Source organism: Sander lucioperca, chromosome 3, assembly GCF_008315115.2.
Source record: "Sander lucioperca isolate FBNREF2018 chromosome 3, SLUC_FBN_1.2, whole genome shotgun sequence".
NCBI lineage: Eukaryota > Metazoa > Chordata > Actinopteri > Perciformes > Percidae > Sander > Sander lucioperca.
In genome coordinates, this window is record NC_050175.1 from 7,841,483 (window position 1) to 7,865,640 (window position 24,158).

General features: G+C 41.4%; 1 protein-coding gene across 2 annotated transcripts in view; it reads left to right on the forward strand.

Moving 5' to 3' along the window:
- Positions 1 to 24,158, forward strand: part of nav2a (neuron navigator 2a) — a 250,490-nt gene that overhangs the window by 91,269 nt on the left and 135,063 nt on the right. The window lies entirely within an intron of this gene.

A 24,158-nucleotide genomic window follows, 5' to 3' on the forward strand; every position in this document is an offset into this window, starting at 1 on the left:
GAACACATTCCCTGAGCTTCCATGGCCTCACATTTGGGACATCAGTCCTCTTCTTACAGGGTGATAGAGAGTTTCAGGAGGCCAGCGGTTCTTTGCAATCAAGTACAAATGAGCATCCCTCCCAGCCTTATGCAACCTGAATCATGTCAAATTCAAGAAGACAGAGCCTGCTGAGCTGCAGTTGTAAGAATGTTGAATTCAGAATGTAGCTTCAACATGATTTGTATTCATGTATGCATAACTATTCAGAGAAACAAATCTAGTTTATCCCATGTAAGCAAACTGCACACGATGACATGACAGGATGTGGATTAGAAGCCAAGGCCTCACGTTTAATCTTGGCCGTCACTGAGACAGTTGGGTGTCCAAAATGCTTAAGGCAACGATAAAGAGATTGTGTGTGTGTGTGTGTGTGTGTGTCCAGACTGCCATCACACATGCAAGCTGAGCACATTAATCTCAGGTAACGTCTCTCTTAGGAGAAAATCTCTGGAGTTTTTACTCTGCATCCTCGAATGTTCAAATCTGTTTTGTTTAAAGGCTGGTTGAGGTCTGCTGGAGTTCAAGATGGTTTTAAAGTAGAGAGAGAGAGTGTTTAAATACGTGTTTGTGTGTGGATCCATCCCTGTAATTGTCAGTAAGTGGCTTAGTGGTATCTCCACCCTGTTCCTGCTGATAAGGCTGCGTTCTATCAGGACTGATAAGAGTGTTTCTCTGTCACACTGTGGAACAAAACTACTCAATCTGATCTGTGCAGGGCGCCAAAACATCACAAACATGGTCAGACAAGCAAAGCATTCAATTAAATTAGCATACTTTATCGTCACACTTCTGCTCAGATTTTAACCCGTTAACATGTTTACGAATTCTGACACATTACTAAGCGCATTATGGTATGCTGTGTGTGGCCGTAATCAGTATTAGCCTACTAGAAGAAGAGTATGTTTCCAGTTCCATGAAGGCCTTTTAAACTGGCCAAGCTATCTAGAGAATCTTATGAAGTTTGTGATGTGTAGCTTGCATTTTCTTAAAACCTTAAACACTTATTTTTATACCTGTACTGTAGTCTAGTTTTTTGTTATTTTGCAGCAGAAATTGTGTTGTTGTAATATTGTTGTTTGGAAGACCTTTGTGTGTGTTTTTTTTTAACTTATCTAAGTTCTTCTGCCCCTCAAAAGCCTATTAATGCAACTTTATAAAGTGCCCAGATACCCTGGACTCTAACATCAGATAACTAGCCTCCCTGTGTTGGTTGAGCATGGACTGACTGTCATGTCCACCAGTCAGCTATGGGCTCATTTGGTGCTCTGCTGTCACTCTCGCTGACACCGGAGGTGCAGCCGCTCTGTGGGCTTAAACGCAAAGGCCTTTGCATCACAGAGGCTGTGCTATGTGGGAGTGTAACTGTACTACTTACTGTAAAAGGCAGTAAAAACTCTGCCTTTTAACTTGGTGTGGGACGGCCTCAAACTCTGTGTGTCACTGAAAGTAATATTTAGTGCAAGAGGCCCAGAGACCTTCTGATGTCCTTCTGTGTGGACACTTCATCATGTCGGAGCCTGAAAATTTAAATAAATTGACTGAAATGTTGATGAAAACACATTAGCTGTTCACTAAGTAATCATATGAATCATTCCATACCAATTCACCTAGACCTCCCAGTTCATGTCATGGATTATGTTAAAAAGAATCACGTGAAAACGTCTATTAAATTCATGGGAATGATATTCATTTATTTGATTACTGTAAAACACATAAATGTTGCAAATTATCCTCACGGTTTCTAGGATGTTCAGTAAAAATGTCAACCCAATCCAGTGAAAAATAAGCAATTGTTGAGGCTTAGTATACACATTCAAATCGCAAAATTGATTAAATTTAGCCTTGAGGGCCAAACTTCAAGAATTCATAACTAAAAAAGTATTTAGAGTAGAGCTATATGATTTTGCAAGGTCCCATGAATTTAATAGAAGTTTTCACATGATTTAGTTTTCCATTTTAAGAAAATCCATGACATGAACTGGGAGGTCTAGAAGAGTTGGTGTGTAATGATCCATACGCTTGTGTACTTATTGAGGTTGTTCCATAAAATCACACCAGCAGTGTTTTAGTGCTTCTGTCCTCAGTTTGATGGTGAACTTGTGTTTTGACTCATCCTTCTTCAGTATTTCGTATTTGTCTAATTCTAAATTCTGGACCCTCCTTCCTGTCACATTTCAGTCCGTCAAACATTTCAGTCTCTCACCTCAAAAAACTGTCAGATCTTGCTTGTCATTCCTTACCTGCTCCTTCTTTCCCTTAAACTTTAAAGTGTGTGCGTGCTGGTGTGTGTTGTGTTGGTCTTTGCTGGTGGTCCCTCAAACCCTGGGAGTCCCCCCACATGGTCGCGTGTTTACCCAGCAGCCCACTCTCCCAAACACTGCTGCTGCGCTGCCTTTAAATCAACAGGTAATGCGCTGAAAGGTTGCGTCCACTCTTTCTCTCTTTGTCTTTCTCACTGCTACAGTTTGCCTCTAAGGCTGCAACTGCTTTCAGGAGTGTTAACTCCTTGTGTTGGCTAATTGCTTTTGTTGGCAACTAAGGCCAGTACCAGAACAACCAAATAAGTCCGTCATTCACCTCAGAGCTGTGTGCGCTGCAGGGGCGGCCAAGCAAAGCACTGCCCTGGGTTTTATGGCAGGAATAAGTACTTTAGAATAGTCTGTTCACTATGTTCACTTTATTTTCTTTTTTTCTTCAAGAGCATGATGAGTGGCTTATCTTTTTTAGCTTGACTGTACACATGACAACCGGTGTCCTCTTGTCGTGCCTGTCTTGTTTCCTTTGTGCCTCTTACCCCTGACGCCTCATTACCCGCAGGTCTATTTATACACCTTGTTATCCGTGAGTGAAGCTTTCCTGGCAGGAGTCGCTGAGTGGTGCCAGCCCGGGAAAGAATGCCCGTTCTGGGCCTCCGCGGAGGGGCACGGCCCAGGTCCCTGGAAGAATTGCCACTCTGTCTTCCATAGTTGGTTATGTAAGCAGCTGACCTACTCAAGCCGACACAATATGGTAACCTCAATGGGAGCACGGTTGGCAGTAGAAGCAGTTGAAGTCTAACAGTTGTTTCTTTATTTACATGAGATGATGAGGAAAAGTTCAAGATGACACTTGAAGTTTGTCAACAGTGATTTGACCTGAACTCTGCCAGCGCTATATGGAAGAAATCCCCCATGGTATGAAGTGGGTTTGGAGCACCACATCATTTTCTTGTCTTGTTTTCATCCAACTGTTCTATGTTGGATATCAACCAATCAGTGCCATGCTCTTTCTGGTACAGTACTTGAGACTTTCCTCCTTAAGCCGAAAACCAGTCTGTAAAACGAGAAGAAAAGTATTTTCTTGGCACATTGTATTTTCATGTTAGGGTTGAGTAATATTTGTAATAAATGAATCATTGACTTAAAGCTGTAGAAACTGAACACTAAAGTGAAATAAGGGTGGTGAAACAAAGTGTTTAATTGTTTAGTCAGTTGACTGAAAATGAATCAACAACAATTTTAATTCTCGATCAATTGCGTTAAATTGTTGAGCAAAAATTAGAGTGGAAGCAGCAGCATGTCTGTAGATTATATCACCATAATCTAGAAATGATAGAAAGTCTAAACTATATTTTTCCTACAATTAAAAGGGAAGCTGAATCAGTTTCTGAGACCTGAACCCTTCAACCATAGAGGGCTGTGAAACACTTTTCAGCCTGGTATTAAGTTACTCTTTAAGAAACACATATAAATCAGAATATCTTCACGGTATCTTATACACTGCAATCTGAAAATCACCAACAGCAGCATTGTTCGAAACCTACTTAGAGCAGAACTGGGTTAAGACTTTCCTCCAACAGCAGAAACTCAGTAAGCAGGTCATGCTGATGGGGTGAAGGAGAACCTCATGCACCGCTGTGGAAGTGATGCTGGTGGTGACATTGTGAAGGGGGGGAGCAGGCTAATTGGAGTAGAAGGAGGTGGCGGAGGACGAGGGTGTTGAATGCCAGATGTTTAGCTATATGGTCGAAATGGAAAATAACCCAAGTGGAACCAAAGTTGTGACGCTGGTTGATTCCCTTTATGTGGCTTCCCTTCCTCCCACCTCACAGCCTTCCATTAGAGGTTTTGGGGACGTTTTGCATGGAAATTAGGACTCTATTTTGCGTCACAGGCTTAATATAAATACTGTAAGTGCAACATGTATATACTTTTACTTTGTGTGTGTGTGTGTGTGTGTGTGTGTGTGTGTGTGTGTGAGTGTGTGTGATGGAGATGCCATGGCATGTTGCCAGGACTATCTTCCTCTCTACCTCAGAGCTCCTGCACAACCAATCATTGTTGCGTGTACAGTGCCAGCTGTTGTGGAGAAATGTCTCCCTGGTGTATAATGAATAAAACAAAACGTTGATAAAGTAGTAATCGACTTTCAATAAAATGAAATAGACTATGACTAAGTGCTAGGAGTGATAACCACCCAGGAACAGCTTGGAGCTTTCTCCAGATAATTTAATGCGTTTAGTCCAGTGCTGGTGCTGCGATCAGCTGGTAAGATCCAGTGTAACCAGTCTGGAAGTAGATGAGATGGAAGTGATCTCCAGAGGGTTTTTGCTTATATCTGAGTGGGCTCTCTCTCTGGCATGCCCTTAATTTACAGTACCCTTCCTCTTGCCCTCCCCGAGTTTCCCCTCTGTGACACGTAGAATATTAATCTGAGCATGTCAGTGGCTAAACGAGCACTTATATGAAGGTAAATACAAGCTGCACAATTCCCTTATTAACTTACATTGTAGCTTGTTTCGCCGCTGCCGATCGCAGCGATCTCGCTTAATACTGGACCAATGTCAAAGATTGTTGAAAATAGGGTTAGGGTTGAAAAAAACAGTAGTTACCCTATGACCAAGTTTTTTTTCTTTTGTTTTTTTTTTCTCTCTAATGGTCATTCGGGTCGTTGTTCAACTTTATAGTTGAACAATATATTTGTGAGTTCTGGAAGAGGAGGAATCATTCACAACCACTAGTTTTAATATTTAAGGAATACTGGTGCAGCGCCAGTTTCAAATGTGCCAATCTTGCTTTGCCTCCGGTATTGCTGCTTGCAGCTTTCTCAAGAACCGCTCATCCAAACAATTGGGTCCTGACATAGTTGCGTCCCCTAGCAATGCTAGCATAAACACATTATTTGCTAACAGCTAGGCTATTTGGGACCAGCCCAGGCTATTTCCAGAAACAAAAGTGTTCATTTTGAAAGTAACAGCGCTGATGCTTGAAATGTTTGCTACAATGTAACACCCTCTCTTTCTTTATCTGGTCTTTATCCGTGCGACGGAGAGCAAGCTGTACCCAGCATGTGGTGGTGTAAAAGTTAATAGGGGTCCTCTTTCAATACACAGTGTGTACATAACGCTCTACTAATAAATATGTCCCGTAGATCTCTAGAGCTCGCTATCGACACTTCACTTCCTTGGGTCCTCAGCTATACAGCTGTCAAGTGGGAAGTCGATCGGATGAACTGTTGTCGAGAAAATCAAAAGATAGACAGACAGAGACTTCTTCTATTTTAATTACTTACTTTTCTCATGGATTTGTTTGGGCAAAAACCTCTCTAAAATTATAGAGAAGATACGAAATAATAAAGACAAGGGAAAAAAACTAAATCAGGTTACCTGTGCTTTCCGATGAGTATTTCTGATCTGAAAATTTACCTGTTTGGTATTTTCAAGTATGAAGTTTATAGTTCATCTCTTAATGCACCATGACAGTTGTGTTGATGTATGAAATCAACATGAACATGCAAGTGACTGAAGTTTTTAAACTGCTTCTAAAATGAGAAAAGGAACAAGAGGAGTTCAATCTTTTGTTTGCATTTCATCCTGTTCCTCTCCTATTTACTTAAAACACATTCAGGTAATGTAATAGTGGAATAATATTATCCTTAATTTAGTTGAGGACCCCACTTAGGGATCCTTGGTGGTCCCTCAACCCCCAGTTTGGCAACAGCTGCAGCACCTCCAACCACAACATGACTAGCACGTGCGTCACACAGGCACTAATAAAAACATGACAGCCACTCCTTTTCCTTCTTGCTGGCATGTGTCTGTGTGACTGTGTGTGACTGTATGCATTAAGCTCTTTGGGCTGTTTTGTGACGCGAATAATGCTTAATAGAGTGCAAGCTCTTTGCTCAGTCCTTCAGATCAAGAGCTTATAACTCTACAGTGCATCCTCACAGATTCTCAGACTGTATGTGAAATATAAATATATATAGTTTCTGCTTTTTTATGTTGCAATAAAAGCGATTGATATATTTCTTGGTATGCATGATCCCGCTGTGTATAGCACTGTAATACACTTTATATTTAGTACTACAGTTGACATTTTCTGCAAAAAGGTGTCCCCCTAAATCATTACAAAATAAAATAATCTTGTGGCTGCAGGGTTTTAGAGGATTGCTCCTTATACCTTTGATCCTGTTAAGCAATAAAAACTCCAACAGAGTTACTCTTTTATTAAAAAGACCAATTACCCCCACAAGGGGACACTTATTGCTGCTACTAGTCATGCTAAAGCGCATTTTTATCTCAGATCTCACCTCATTAAGTCTTCTTCCCTACAAACTTAGAAATATAGCCACAGTTAATATGGAAATCTTCCGGTTTAGTGGAAAGCTGCAGTCTTGCTCTCTCTTGTCTTACAGCATATTTATATGTATTAGTGTATATTTCCAGTGTTGTCATTACACTGTAAAATCATCTGTTCAAATGCAGATATATATGAGGTTACACTGCAGACAATGACCCTGATGAAGGGAACGTGTTGGTCATTTTAAAGACATTGCCATGTAAAATAAATGCATTTTAATCTTTGCACAAGACCTACGGAGTGCCTTGGATTAATTTTGAAGGAATCATGCATTTTTACAAATTTTGGAATTGAGATCAGTTTCCACTCATGCAATGAGCCCTTCACATGATATAGTTATAGGGACTGTGTATGCAGCTGGTTTCAAGATGATCCTGTAGTTGTAGGACCTGCAGTCAGTCTCAAGACTCGCTGCTGACTGCAGCACTGGTCTCGGCTCCAGTTCAGTCTTGTGTCCATGTGTGGCAGAATATTAAGACTCTGAGCAGCTTCTGTCAGTTGCTGCCACACTGAGCGCCTAATGAGCAGAAATAGCTCTCCCAGTTCGTTTCTACGCTTCTCAGCCGGTTTTATTGATATGCTGCGGAGTGAGGCGGCACGTTGCCATGGAAACAGCAGACAAAGACGATGAGCAAGGGTGTATGCAAGCAGTAAAGAGGAGCCTCCCTTGAGAAAGTGTGTGTGTGTGTTTGCATTTGCTTTTGCGTTACATATTTTGAGCTCCATATCATAGGAACTACTGTCCCTTTTAGCCACGTTTGCTACGTTCATGAAACACACACCTTTGTGGACACTGGCCTTGGCCTTTTATCAGGGGACACAATATGGAGGTGATACTCAACAAACTCAACTATTGCAGGACAGTAGAAGCCATCTGTCAGATTTATTTTCCTGCTGAGACATTTTCAAAGGGCACCACAGTTGCGAGACAGGACCATCTTTTATGTTTATGGCAGCAGTGTTCCTGGGGAGATGTACCCTCCTCGCACCACTGACGCCTTTCTCTATTTGTCATCAACCCATCAAACATGTGGCGACGATGTTTGAAGGCAAATCTAAAAATGTTGACACAGCTGTCCATTAATGTGATGGACAAGTCGTAATTAGAACACATCCTATCTGCTTTTCACATGGTGGATTTTAATTCTGTTGAGCTGAATTTACAGTAATTAGTTTACTGTTATGGCTGGTAGCTCACATTCCTCCTTACAGCGTTTCTAGATCATTATTTCAATCACTGCTAATGCTTTGCCCTTATTACTCTACTATGAGTGAAGACAGCGTGGGAGCTTTCTGCTCCTTCTGCATGCCTAATGATTCACTCATTCTACAAAATGTTAAGAGTTTGGAGTCAACACTGTTTTCTTTATCACAGCTGTTGCTCAATTCAGCTCCTGATGCAGATTTATTTAAAAAAAATGTGGCTGTATTGTGAACTATCATCCCGAAATTTCCAAAATCCACATATGCCTATTATTGAATTATTCGCATGTGAAATCATATGACATTCTGAAGCAGACAGACCTAGGCTTTAGCCCAGGGGATCCACATGTGCAGGGACCCTAGTTTGGCTAGAGACTTGGAAATTATTCAAATTTGGTGCATGCATTTTTGCACACTTGCAACTGCCCTTTACAATCATTTTTTGTCATTAACAAACAGTACACTTGAACCAATCTGTGCATGACTTTATACCAAACCTACATGTGCCTGTATGCACATATGTATATCATATCTGAAATGGTGTTCCAGGTGTGATGAAGATGTATTTCCCTGTACTAAATTTACATGTGCTTTTTCGTAAGATGTATTTCAAAGCAGAAAATCTAAATTTAGAGTAAAGGCTGAAAGAAATAAACTAGGTTTGAGTATAATTTTTTTTTTTTAAGTTTTTTTTAATTTTTTTTTTAAGTTTCTTTAGATTCTTTTTTAGGTTTTTTTTTTTTTTTTAATCTTATTTATTTCCTATCTTAATGATCATGTGGCCCCGCAAATTTATCTTGCAACCCCTTTGAGGGTCCCATGGTTGTACAAAGTAAAGACATGTCTTCACAAGACCATCATCTGGTGTGGGTGTACATTCAAGATTGGTAATGTGTGAGAGAGAAAATGGTCCTGTTTCAAGTTGACTGAATTCTTAGTTTGATTGGTTTCCCTGTTCAGGTTCAACAGCCTCTCTGAGGGAAAGCTCAATCAGCCCGAGGCGACAATGACCCTCCTCCCCGACAGTTATCACACACAGGGCCTGCAGAGAGTAGGAGCAATGGCCTCATCAGACACGGTTAGAAAGAAATTAAGCCAAAGGGAATGACAGAAAGAGAAACTGGAAGATGTGAGAATATAGTTGTTGTCAGGTACAGAGTGATGGATCATGGCCTCTTGGTGGAAATGTACATTTTTGCTGCCTGATTGGAAAGACTAGCAAATGACTATTTAAACATCTGAATTGTCGACCACGTCACTGTCACCATCCTCATCCCTTCGGAGCCTCCAACGGACAATATGTCACTCCCTTGCGTGATGGAGATGCATACAGATCGACTACATCACGTTAGCTCTCCATGTTGATCACAGTAATTACTCTGTTATTGCTCCATGAGACCTGGTTGGGGGGGGGAGATCTTAGGAGGAGGAGGTGGAGGAGGAGGAGAGCCGTGCTGATTGAATTTGATATGAGTCATGCCTCTCAGCTGTTATGATCATGTAGCCGTTTTCCTGACAGCCACATGGGAACATGGTGACATCTTTATCGAGGAGCTCTTCCAATTTGATTTGCTTGTTTCAAATGAGGTTGGTCTAATTTAATTTTCCAGACAGTTTTCAAACAGACATGCCTGTTAAAATTTGACCCTCAGGTTTGGAGTCATTGGAGCAGAAAGGAGGGTGATGAGAGACCAATGAGAACATTTTTCATGAACGAAGACATTTTGCATCACCCAGAATTTCCCTGAAATCTGCAACATAAATTTCACTGTATCTCATCTCATCCTCAAAGAAAGTCTGTTTTAATTTCTTGCTGACATCTGCGAAGATTTTAGGCATTTTTCAGACATTGTTAAAATAAAAATGTCTGACAACATAAGGTTAAATACATGCAGCTGAAAGCTGTTAGAGAAAGATGATCTGCCCACATCCTTTAAAAGTTTCCTGCAGTAGCTACAGCTAAATCACTCAACGAGGATGGGAGCTAGCTGTAGCTAGCAGAGCGGTTAGCTGTGACCCCAGTCTCTTATAAAGCCTTCTGACTATTTAAATCATACAGTAGGCGCCAAGTTGGGTTGTCTTCCAACAACCAATCCTCTCTCGTGGATAGAATGAATTAAAGGCAGCTATGGAAGCTTTGAAAAGCATTTAGTTAGCCTCCTTCGGTTTGCATCTATCTCTGTCAGCTCTTACCATCTACTGCACAGCTCTTAGTGGCTGTAGAGTCCAGTGGAGTGATGCCAGCTAAACAGAGGCAGTGCTGGGATGAAGCCACCAGCAGTCTGGGACCGGCTCCAGAGTGAGCCATCAAACCTGCTTGAATCTTTATGGAAGTCTCCTGGTGAGCCGCGGCCCCCACTTCACTCCTGGGGCCTTTCCCATTTCCCAGTCTGTGCATCCCCGATTCCTCTCCTCGATTCCCCTCCTCACGTCTTAGTCCCGCCCACAGGAGATTCGAGTCGAGGAAGAGTCCTGAGGAGAGAGGAGTCGAGGCAACAGCCATTTAACAAACACGAGACATCTCTGCCCTTAAAGTGGTCAACCAGTAACCAGTAACATAGCTCAAACACAGCGTTTGTGATTCGACTGCTCATGACTGTTTTCTAAGATGGCGCACAAATTTAAACACGAACGCTACGGTCTTTATAATCTATCTTTTTAATAAACTGTCTGTACACTTACAAAGTTCTCAATGCTTCGGTTTGCATGTAGGGACCCTCATTATGCAACCGTTTAAGTGTGGTGCTATTTTGAGCCTTATTAGTGGTATAAAATAGTGATTTACCAAGTGCCCTGAAAGCTAGCTTTAGCAGGTAACCACCGATTTTGCAGTAGCTTGTTCAAAGCTAGAGACACATTCGATTAGCATGAAAACAGATCCCAGAGAATGTTCGACTCGGTACACATATGTTATCAACCCCTAGGTTCATTTTGTGCCGGAATTGTCCTTTAATGATTAGAGATGCTGTTTGTAAAAAGTTTCCATGCACGCAGAAATGTCACTGCAGCTGATATCGTCGGATATTTAAGCAGCAAAACTAACTGCAGTTATAAACTTTACAGAGTGAACAGAACTAGACCTTTAGATTCTGAAATAAACTTATGAAGTTAAATTGCTGTTTCTTAAGCGTCTCTCGGACGATCTTAGAAATGAAGCTGTCTGTCCGACAGCAGCTCTATGTTCACCTTTTAGAGAATGTTAATAATACCCTCCTTCGATGATTGTGTATTACCAGACTACACTTATGAAGTGCATTTATATCTATCGTTAGTGATGCAAATTGTAAAATACAGCAGTTGGTCTCCCTTTCTCTTCTCCAGTGGAGTTCTTTGTGTGTAAATGTTAAATGTCGGTGTAAAATGTCAGCTGTAGAGGAGAGGAGCTGATGATCTCTGATTCTGAGGGACTACCGCCAAAACTTGACATTCACCATTGATGGATTAGACAACCTGTTTAGACTTATATTCTCTCCAACAAAGCATCCTCAAGGGAGTAACTGGTGGAGGTGACAGAGAATTATAGCTCAGATTAAAGCCTTAATTCAGCTTCTGTGTATGTTTGAGGTCATTCCCTCTGTCGTCCTCGTCTCCCTGGGGCGATATAAAGTCCAGACCTCAGCAGTAGCAGGGGTCACGGTGATGTAGCCCTCGCTTGGCTTTAGGGCAAATACAGAAAGATGACCCTTCTTCAGGCTGCCAGTAATATCCTGGGCTTTCCTGGGGTTAGTATGGACCAATTACTAGGCAGGATCACAGGGAAACATCCGTACTTTATGATCCAATATATACCTGTTATGGCACTGGACGCCAGGGTAAACTGAGATTATCTCCTGTCACTTCGTGTTTCCCGTGATCGGGTCCCTGCCGCCCCAAGGGCCATGTAAAGAATAAATCTCATAACTGCTCTGTTCCAGCGGAGCCTCACATAAACTCACTGAACGGCTAAGTGTGGTTTCTGTTGAGCCGGCTCAGTTGTTCAACCATTCAACCTTCCACTTAATTGCAAAGTATAAGCTGACCACATTGAAGCTGACATTCATTCTTTGGTTTTCTCCACACGCGTAATCCTATTTAGGGGTCATAGATGGGGGTGCTGGAGCCTGTCCCAGCCTGCACTAGGCAGAAAGCAGAGAAACAGGTTGCCAGTTCATTGCATGGCCTCAGGTTGACATGGGAGGCCAATATGAATACAATGTGCCTTTTCCAAACCCACAGTTTCCAGGTTGAAATTCCATGAAGGAAACATTTGATTGCATGATTCCTCTGTTTATTAAATTCCTAAGGAGACAGTTGTTCAATAATCAACCTTTTCACTTATAATAATCTCTTAACTTTCCAGAGCTTGACAAATAGCACAGTGAACACACATGGTGAGTCATGTATCAGGAAAATCCACAGTCCCTTCTCTCCCATCAAGCCCTTTAGGAACACTCTCCTCTTCTCCAATGAAACCAATTATTCCAGACAGCGCTGCTCAACAAGGAAAAGAGATGGACCACGTCGCCAGCTTTCCCTCCGGTGGATGAACCAATCTGTTATTGGCCCACGTGATTCGGCCTTGTATCGAGATAGGGAAATGTTATTGTCCAAATAAATTAATTCAGGCTGCACAGAAGCCAGTGGCTCCTCTAATACTTCATTTAAAATCACTGCACGCTGCTCTGCTGCTGCCAGCGGACGCCAGCTGAATAGTTTGTAGAGAGCTGCCTCAGGGTGACTACCAGTGGATGGTCCCAGACCGCAGAGAGGCGTTGACAGCGAGCAGCTCTTCAACTGTTTCATCTAAACTATTGTAGTGCTCATCAAAAGTTTTGCCTCACTGCAGCTGGTTGGAGTTGAATTAAACTTGCTGCCTTCTCTGAATTCTGAACATCAAGTTTGCCTGTAGAGTCATTCTGCCACACTGTTATACTGATTACACTGCAAAATAGTGAATTATATGGATAGAGCCTCTGTCTATGGGTCTGTTTGAATGTTCTTATGTCAAACATGCTGCCATGTATAGCCTAGAAATCTAGACGCACCCTAGCGGCAGCAAATGTAATTTGCAGCCATGGTCAATCTAGCAACTCTCCGTTGGCTTGCAAGCTGGAAAAACCAAATTCTAGTCAGGCCAATCACATCGTGTATAGAGTCGGTGGGCGGGCTTATGGCTGCTTCTGCGGGCGAAGAGCGGTCTTTCGAATTGGCTTTGGCCGCGACTCTGGAAGACTTGGAGTTAAGCTTTTCTTTGAGAAAATAACAAAGAACGGCACTGAAGTCATTCTTAAAAAAGGAAGATATGTTCGGAGTTTTGCCGACCGGATACGGCAAAAGTTGAATCTATCAACTAGCTCTGCTACCTACTTTGTTGCTCTGCTTTGTTGTAGCGCTATCCTATTGCGTGCAGAGGTAATTTGAAAGACAACCGTTAATCCCGCCCCAAGGATTGAGCCCTGCCAATGGTGAGTTCCCAGACCCAACATCTTGATGTGGGTCTGGCTTGTCAGGCTAGCATATGTAAGATTTCTAATAAAACTTTGTCTAGCCGTTCCTCGTCAGTCAGTGGCTCTCAGCTTTGAACACTTTGGCTGAGCATTTCAGGCTACAACTCTTAAATATTACATTCATGTTCAACTAATTTGCAGCATCAAATAGGCTACATTTGGTAGAAAAGGTAAGTTGTTTTTTTTGTATCAACATAACAAAGAAACGAGATGCAACCTGTACGCAAAATGTTCATCTTAAACATATATGCAAAATGTTTACTGTCAACGTATTTAATTTGTGTTCCCTTTACAATATCCATTCCTTTCAACTAAAACATAATTTCCACTTTAACGGTTATGTTCTGGCAACCTTAAGTACAAAGGGAAAGGTCATGGTCTTCTTACAAACATTAAAGAAAGTCATTGCTGACTTGAAGTATGAGACAGTGTGTTGACTTTTCCATTATTTAACCAAAACCACCGTCTTTACCAAAACGTAACCAAGAGTTTTAGTAGCAGGACCTTAAAGGGATAGTTTGGATATTTTGAAGTGGATACAGTAGATGGCGGTCGGTGCGCTCCCAGTTTGTAGAAGCAAGCAGGATGGCAGGACAGAAGCTAAGCAATGTACTGCTGTGAATGAGGGCAACAGCTAAATGTATTTTAGCTACCTAAAAAATGACCCACCTAAAAAACTAAATCGGTTTGTGTACACTTTATTTAGAATATTTATAGAATATTTTCCCCTCTTTACCTTGCCGTCAGACAGCCCTTTCTGACGGGGAACTGAAGCTGTTTTATGAAGCTATGCTCTTTTCAAAGCCACCAGACTCAGGGCAGTTTGTAGGGTCAAGAAATCAGTTTAACTTAAAACATAGTAGTCGTATTGTACTGTACAGTAGTCATCCTCAGGCAGTCGCAGCAAAGGCTGCTGCTCTGCTAATGTGCTCCTCCTCGGGAAAGTTTATCCCTTGTTATTAGAGAAAGAGAGAGATAGAAAAACAGTAAGCTGAACTGGGTCACACATGATGCTGATGGAGAGAGAAGGAGAGGGAGGAGTAGAAAGCAATGGGAGGACGGTAACCAAAAGGATTTGAGCATTCGAGGAGCTCAGGGAGCGGGCTGTCACTCTCAGCAGCACACGAATGATTCAGCCACCAAACGTGCTTACCTCCTCATATCCATGTTTAACACGTGTGTGTGTGTGTGTGTTTGTGTTTTCTCTAAGCTGCTGCTGTGAAATTGGACCACAGTGACTGCAGGATCAGGGGTGGGGATACCATAGGGTTCAAGGAAAGCATCTCATGAAGGAATTTTGTGTGTTTGTGCACAGACTTCTATGTAGATCTTTTGTGTGTGTGTGTGTGTGTGTGTGTACTGGTCCATAAGTGTGTAGGGAGGGAAAGGAGCTGGCGGCGACACTGATGTGATCTGACATGGTTGAGGCTTGTAAAGGACGCTTCGGGCCCAGTGTAAACCAGCAAGATCCAAACCCCCCCCTTCCTTGTCGTTTCCACCCTCTCTCCATCTTTCCGTCCTCTCTTCCTTTCCCTCACAGCATCCCTCTGTCCAGCTCCAGTTTGTTTGAGCATTTTGCCTTCCAGCCATCTTGCTGATCATGATCATTTCATGGCTATTTAGAACGGGTGTCTTCATCGGGTCAGGCATCTGTGTGTTTTTCTCTCTAATTCTCATTCTCTTTCGTATCTGCCACTGACTCTCTGTCTCTTGCCGTTGCAATGATCATCCTCTGTCAGCTAGTGTGACTGCTGTGCGTTGATGAGAAGGTGCAGGCCTGGCCTCTTTATTCGTCACAGTCACTTCACTGTGACTAAATCCGCTGAGGGTAATGGCAAACCAAGGATGTCCACAATCAGATAGAAAAACAACCACATTGAAACAAAACAAAGCCTCTTTCAAGTTTTAACCTTTCATAAGCAACATTTTAGCTTCTCTGTAAAACACTTGGGACTGGTGTAATGGAGCACTCCACTGATAATAGACACCAAGATCAGTATATTAGTCATGGGAAATACCAACAGCCTGTGAACATATTTATATAATGTTTACTGTGGCTCTGAAGAAGCTTTGTCAAGTCAGCTTATGCTGCATTCTGGTCATATGGGATGGATGGTAGAGATGGGAAAGATTCCCATGTTGTTGACATGAACTCTTATTTAAAAGGATTGGACAGATGTGTTACCAAGCACTAACCGGCAATTTCCACTGGATGCGGAACGTCTCCGGAACGTCGACGGAGTCATTAGGTTTCCATTAAAGTCAATGTGTGTATTTCCACTGACTGCAGAACGTCTGCGTCCCTACTCCGTCCCAGTTCCGTCAGTCCGCAGCCCTCCAGAGCAGATACGCAGAGCTTCTATTTTTGACGGATGACGGAGAGCTCCGCAGCAATTCAGCACAATTCAGATTGTGCGGGACAGGAAGTCGAGCACAGAAACAAAATAAAACATCCGGATACTTTTCAAAATAAAATACACCGTGCTCATGGCAGGTCATATTTCCCTGCACTACACCTTGAAAACACAGCACAGAGTTGTTTCCCCTCTACTCCTCTGGATGGAAACAAACTGTTGTTGGTTTTGTGGTTCTGTTTATAGAAACTACATCCTGTTATATCGCACGAACATATGTGAATTCGCGAGATCTCGTGGTTGGCTGGCCGCAGCCGTTACGCAACAAATCCGGACCTGGTGGGTATTGACGGACGGCGGAGCACGCAGCCATTCCGCAGCGGAGCCGGTCCGCAGACGTTCCGCATCCTGTGGAAATCCACGGTAAGTGTCTAACAAAAGACATGATCAAGCTTTGAGTTGAAAGTTCGGTATCCTCACACTTCTCGTGAGACATCTCATCCTCCGCTGCATTGATTTTGGCCTTTCTCTTTTTTTAAATGTCTCTCTCAGCTACCACTTCAAGGGTTTGGATTGGAAGAAAATTACAAACGCATATGATCAAAATATCTGGTTTAGTGAAAGAGTCTCTGTGATTATGTATGTTTTACATATTAATACTTTAAACATCAGATGACAGAGGATCATTCCTGCAGCAGCTGGTAGAAAAATAACTTGTGTAAAATGTATATACATCTTAATTTTCCGTCCATCCATATTGTATTGCCTTGACTGTGCTGAAGACTAAATAAAAAATAAAAAGAGTCCAATTGAATGGGGTTTTATATCACGCCTCAAGGCATTAAACCCTGCGAAACCTTGAATGCATATTTTAACCTTCTGCATTGAAATATGAATTCAATGTTTAGTACTGAGTATTTCATGGATGTGCGTTTTAGTGCATCAGAATATAAAGAATAGATGCTGACGCTCTACGGCCTTCAGCACATTTCTTCAGCCAAGTCCTGCTCAATCCTTTGTCCCTTGTTGTCATCACAAGGGTAAACACACTCATCCTTTGTGTTTTTCTTTACCCTCTCCTTGCCCTGTGCTACTGCATCTGTGGCTGAATGTTTGACTCTAGGTTGGCATTAATACTCTGGAGAAAACAGGATTAGCACAGAGGGGAGAGTGGGCGACGTGGACCGTGTGCCTTCCTGACCCAGCACGCTGTCGCTGTCTCAGGCAGACCTTTCCCACTCACTAAGCTCTTTAAAGGATTGCTTACTGATAAAGAGCACACCTTTTAATCTGATCTCCAGATTGCCACTGTCACAAACCGTAGAGGTGCATTTAAAGTCGTGGCTGCTGCAAGAAAAGCACCACTGGCTAGCTCAACAGCAAGCGAGCCGTTATTACTTTTGGTTGAATGAGTAGTCAAGGACATTAGGATTTGAATGTGAATGGTACAGGGTTTGATTTTAAATGCAATCATTTTTCAGGTTTAGATAATTACATTTTCATGATCTTGTTTGGATGTTTTGCAAATTAAGGAAAGTAAAGCAAGGTAAAGGAGCTTCCAGTTTCCATCACATTTAATGTTTGAGAATAAGATAAGAACAGTAAAAAATGTGGCTATCCGGCAGCTTAAACCCAGTTATCTAATAACCAAATGTGTGCGTGTATACTGGTTAAAAATGTCTTTAGTTCAGTGTCACAAAACGGTGATTTTTCGACCATGATGAGTTTGTCATTGCGTGGGAAATAACGCCTATAATTCAAATTTTATCTTGTTAGCATGTTTGGATTTAAAGTTAAAAAAACTGAAAGAAAATAAATGTTTCTGGTTGCATCTGCTAGGCCAACTACAGCTCCCCATTTGAAAGCTTTCCAGGTCAAATGCTGGTAGGGATATAGAAGTACATTTTAAATAATGTGTTACCCTTTAAATCCAAGTAAAGACGGGAAACTTGAAGCCGTCCAAAGTTTCATCGTAACGCTGATAAATCTTTTTATCGTTAGTGTTATGAAACAACGTTTTGGCCTTCTTCAGGATAGAAAAGGTTTTCATTCATTCTGAAAATGAAAGCTTCTTTATTCTGCACCTCGCAAGCGTATATGTTTTCCTCTTAGTTCTTCCATTCAACCATCCAATCAACATTGTCACGTTTTCATGAGACATAGAGAATATGTAAATTCTTAAAGGATAAGCTTTCTTTTACTGAGTTTCTTGTTGAATCTGTTCCACTAAATGTAGCTTTCTCTGGAGAAAAAAGGATGAAGAAATCATCCACACAGACTAACCTTCGCCCACTATCTCCCACACAGCGTGAGAGCAGGGAGGCACATTCAAACTATGAAGGCCATGGGCCTCGTTGCCTTTGTGTGGAGTCAGATTCATCACGGCCAAATTGGCTCATGATGAGCAGTGAGCGAGGATGCCGTGGAAGTTTTATTCTGGGGGGGTTTCCGCTTGCAGTCTCAGTCACTAGATTTTGGCCAGTTAGCTGCTGCTATATAGTTATGTTGATGCTTGAATGCCAAGTGCTGCTGTGAGTGTTTGTATTTGTCCATTTCCATCGGAGACTTCTTCAAACTGCACCCTTAGAAATGCATAAAACAACTTGTGCGTACAACCAAATTTTCATTCTCTCCATTGCATCCATACATGGTTTACTAAACAGCGCTCTGTAGTCTCTGTGCAGGCAGCTGCTCTTTGCTTCATTCACCAGCTTGCGGGGCAGCCCGTCTATTAGAAACATCCCTGCCAACCTCTGCCAAATTAGAGCCTTTAATTGACGTTCCATTTTGTGGCTTGGAGTCCATGTGTTTCCTTCCCCCAAGCTGTTTGGCTTTGAACATTTAAAAGTCCTGCTTTCAAACTTATACGTTTTTTTACAACATTTCATAAAATTCCGTTTGTAACCCTCGAGTTTCCATCAAAGCCTTGAGGCAGGAAATAAGACTTTAGACTTGATTTCCTCTCTCCCTAACCAATGTGCTTACAGTAAGACTCTTATTTGTTGTTTGTGGTGGTGTTAATTTCCTGTTTGCCTTTGAGGGGCCTTACTGGAGAGTTGTGTCTATCCTACAAAGTGTCTGTTATTCTTCGCTATCTATCTGTACGTTTTTCTTTGTTAAAACAGGTGTGCGAGCACTTCACATTTATTTAGAATTGGCCTGTTTTAGGTTTTATTGGCTTTACATCACCGTGCAAACACCATTAACTATCAAATGGAAGCTGTGAGTAAGTGGGGCTAAGCTGGGTGGGCAGCAATTGGCAGCACATTTCAGCCTTGGCACCCCGCAGGCAGAAACAGGCCGTAAACATTAAGGGTGCCTCTCCCAATGATTTCAGCTGGTAGACGGCCAAACACACCATCCTCTTTACTGATAAACTTTCGCAAGTTTGCCTCCTTGCTGTCAAAATGATTGATTCAATTTTGACTTATTGATTTCAACTTTGCCACAACTTTTCTTTCCTGCTGGATGATAGTACAAAGTAAACCGTGCCACAATAGCTTTTAAGTGTGCTATTCTGCAACATCAGGCGTTCCTCATAATTATTTTGCAGGTCTTTTTATGTGTTTCAGTTGTTTTATGACTTGCATGTACCTACATCATTAAAAGCATTAGAGGTTTAACAGAGGTATGGGAACATAAGGCCGATTAAAAATGTCTTTCATCTGTCTCTGTATTGAAATTGTGAGTGCATTTTTTCATAAAAATGTAATGTAAGAGTAAAATTAATGGATATTACAGATTTAAAATCCAAAAGACATTTTGTAGCGAATTATCTAATAAAATGGAAATATCTGCCCATTACTAACATGTATTTTTCCCTTTTTCTCTTCTCCTGCTCCCATTGGTCCTTACTGTGTGATGCTGTGACCTTATTGCGGCAGGTAAGAAGTTCCTTTTGTTTGTTTGCGTGTTCTTCTGTCCCATGTTGTTTCCTCAGCAACGCTCTGGTTTTAGATCCAGCTGAGTGTGAGTTTCTGTCAAACACTGGGTCTCTCTCCACAGAAGCTCACATATGTGTGCCAGATGGAGGTTTGAGCACAGAGAGCGGGTGCTGTGAGATGAATCCTAAAATGTGTGCGTGTGCTGTGTGTGCATACACATTGACGCACTTATATGTGCAACTGTGTGTGTCGGCAGCATGTGTGTGCACATGGGTTGGAGTGATGAGTTTAGCTTGAAGTGACGAATACACAACATTTTTGTGCAGATTTAGTGAAAACAGACTTAAATGAGACTTTGTATATTGTGGATACGGATAATGTAAAGGCCTAAAAATTATTAATTGGAAAGCACTCTTCTTTGATTGCCACGTAACGGCTGACAGTTAAAGCAAGTTTAACAACTTGGTTAAAAATCCCAGCCACTGTAAAAAAACAAAACAAAAACACATATCCAGCATCAGCATTCTCCCCTCGTTGACCTTTACTTTCCACTATTGTGCTATAATGTCAGCCAACCTCTAACAATGGTTGCGTTCTACATTTGCTATGTTATATAAGTGCTGACTAATGTCAAGTATGTATGGTAAGCAACGTTGTTTGGAGTGATATACATTTTAGACAGGACTCTTTATTTAATATCATTCATAGGTTGTCCATTTTGAACTTGCCTTGACCCATGGGATGAAAAAGACTCAGCAAGTCCTCCAAACTAAACAACAAAATGTGTGTGTTGTAATGGGCTTACAAAATGATTGATATTAGTATTTTCTAATCCGACACTGCTGTGGTTAAGGTTTGGTTAGGTTTAGGCCAGGGGCGATTCTAGGATCAGACCTTTAGGGGGGCTCATCCCTAATGAGAATGTGACATTCCCCCTACTAAATCAGTAATTTCATTAGCCGATAATCTCTGAGCTAGCTACTAAAAAACGTCAGCTAACGTTTTTTTACACTATGATGGAACTAAACCTGACAGTTTATAAGTCACAGTGATAAACGACCAATTTGACACAATGTTCTTACATTCAGTAATTTTAGTTGCATACGTTTCAGTTGAATTTTTTTTTTCGCCATGAAATGACCAACTTCTTCTCTGGGGACTACCAACATTAAACTTCACTACCGTCTCCTGCTCTCCCTCTGACAGATCAGATAGAGACTCCGCCAAAGACAGGAGTCTGGCACAACCTCTTCTGATTGGCCAACACTACGTTTCTGTTAACCTGTTAAACTGAAAGTTTTTTATTATCCTAATTTTTGGGGGTGCTGAGATGAAATGAAAAAGGGTCTAAAATTGCCCGTTGTTTAGGCCCACAACAGAACTAGAGAGAGAGAGAGAGAGAGAGAGAGAGAGAGATCGATCGATCAAAATCACGATCATGGTCGTGGTTTGAACATAAACATTGACTTATGGTAGAAAACACAAAAGAAAGTGAAGTCACAGACTTCAACATCTACTGCATCCACCCCGACCTCTTCACTGTTACATCACGTAAGTTTCACCTTTGCTCCTGGCAGATAAGAGTCATAATTAACACGGCAGCTAGACTTTTTCTATCTGAAATTGGCTATTTTTTAAATGTTGTAACACTACAAGTTTTTGGTCTACTGTATTTGACATCCTCCCTCACACAGGTTGATCAATCATTTTTAGAGTTTGCTTCACAGCAGTTGTTGCTCGTATTCACATTTGCTAATGGCTAGCTATCAGCTGTGTGTTTAGCCCTATTTGGCATAATTATAATTGCAACATACTGAGTATATTAATGGAGAGTGGAGAATTGGATTAAGCTGCAGGACTCGTTTGAGAAATTTGTATGGACAATTTGATACCCTTTTTTCACCGTGAAAAACTCACCATTAGAATCCATTGTAACTGAAATTAATCCAAGCTGCTGTTCCATACGAATAAAACTATCAACTTTTTACAGGCAACATTTTAAGCCTTAGGGGACGAGTGTTTGATATTAGAAAGATTTTGGGTGGAGTATCACTTTAAATTTTACTGCCCTTTAAAACAGCTTAGCCCAGAATGTGTTGGAGCGGTTCACTGTCCTGAGCTTTACATCTGCATCAACTTTATCTGATGCTATTATTGAGTTTTAAAAATTGGCTTTACCTGAAACAAATATACCTAATTTAAAATAAAAACAAAACTACAGTTGTCCAGTTTCATAAATGACGGAAGATTTATTCTAGAACTAACACATTGCTAAAACTAGCTTTAAATAACAGAAAGGTCAGAGCATGCACACACAAATTGCAATTTCACACTTCTAGTAATAAAGGCATGCAGAAACATGTGAGAGCATTCTTATTTCTGCAGTGTTGAGGAATGATGCCACATGTAAATAGACTGTTTTGTATCCTCTGATGAATAATGCATCAGTGCAAACAATCACCTCGATAAACCCGCACAAAATATCCAGCACTTTGTTTGGTGAATCCCATTCACATGTTTTATCTTTGCAACCCACTAATTCATGATCTCGGCTCTCTTTAGCTCATGCTTTGGGGCTACCAGCACCGCAGTTTCCTTCAGTTTTCCCCGTGTGTTTGTTGAGGGGAAACTGCACTGTATGTACTGTATGATCGGGCTTAAAGCTTGTGTAATAGCTTTAGTAGCCTGAGATTGGGAAAAATGGTCGTCTGCTGTATTGTCTTTTTTTTACCGCTTCAAACTCTTCATTCCTGCATCCAAACCGCCGCACTAATGAGCCATTAGTTGTGTAAATGTGCTCTAGATAGCTTTGTTGGATATGGCTCGGTGTGGATGTATGGACTCAATAATTAGCTGCGTATTCTCATGTGGATACACAACTCAGGAAGAAATATGTCACAGCAAAATAGTATTTCTCTATGCAGGAAAAACCCTGAATAACAATAACGGGTGACTGCAAATAAGTTTGTCTTTGTTCCATGTTGCAGTTTTCTGACTAAAAGTACATTTACATCAACATGCTTCTATGCACAGTTTAAATTTCGGCATGAAAATACCATTGCCCCAGAAATGTTAAAGAGAGCTAAAATATGGCCACAAAAATGCTCTAATGAGGTAGAAGATGACGGAAACAATCTGGTCGTTTTTGCATGTCTCTTTTCTGTGACAACATCCCAAAGTTTGTGTGGACAGAAGGGACAAATACATTTACCAAAATGACAGATATCCTAACTTTGATGGAAAGCAGCATTGACATGTTGGTGGTGTCTGGGTTTGTGCCCACTGAGGTTGATAATGCTTGTTGTAAGTCGCTTTGGACAAAAGCATTTTGCAGAGTGACAGATGCTCATTTAATTATTAATCCAATATGTCATCCTTTCAAAGGAAATCTACGAATCCAGTTTTTATGTTGTTTTTTTACCGTCGTTGAGTCTTGTAGTGATTTTTGCAGCCAAAATAAAATGCATTCATCAAACCAGGACAAGTGCAGGCTAGAATGACTTACCATCTATCAGCCACTTCTCTGTCCTGTATTCTCCTTTTCTTTCCTTCCCTTCCAGTCTTTTGTGACCCCTCGTTAAGCTGTTCTGATCTACATCTCTATTTCTGTTCCCTTTCACTTCTTCTTTTCTTTCACTCGGTTTCCTCAAACCCATCTCTGCCCTCGTCTGTCTCACTTTTCTGTCCTATTTCGTCACTGGGAAAAAAGCAGTGAGCGTCACAGCAGTTAGTGGGTAATTGGTATTTAAGCCTCGGGGCTCACATAACACCGGCTGGTTTATTGCAGCCCTGTTACGTGATGCAATGTTTTAATCTCACCCATATTGATTATTTTCTTTCTCCACTGAGGAATAGAGTCTGATATAGTTGAATGTCACTTGCTGGTGTTTTGGATATTCAGGCCAAGCATTGGCTTCTCAGCAGGACTTTTTTTTTCTGAGCACTAGAAAGCATAAAGGAGGTCAGACCAGCTAATATTGACTCACTGAACATTAAATAGGGTGTTTATTTTGGAGCATTTTCCAATATCAGCTGAGCTTTGAGGCTCTAATTAATGCTGTCAGACATTTGGTGTCCTCTCCTTCACCCTCATTCATTCATGAAATATTCACCACTGTCTTCTTTGTCGAGTAAGAGGGGCTTAAGCAGTGCTTAATGTTTAAAAACGTTAACATCAAATAGATGAGAAGCAACAGTAACTGTTGTTTAATAATTACCAGGGGAAAAAACATGACCAGCATAATGTGTTCACATTACATTCCACCTTCAGCTAATTAAAGTACTAAGTAAAGTATTAAATGAGCTATTAAAGCCTGATTAGTGCTGATTAATTATGCAGACTTCATTAAGAAGTGAGCGAGGAGACGGTTTATTGTCTTTCTGCTTCACTTATTATTTTTTTACTTGGGACAAAAATGACCATCTTCTGATCTGTAAAATAGGGCTCGAGATCACATGGGAAGATTTTACACCCGCCCGCGCACGCACACACACACACACACACACACACACACACACACACACACACACACACCTCGGAGCTGTGGCTGTGCTGACTTCTCCCTGGTT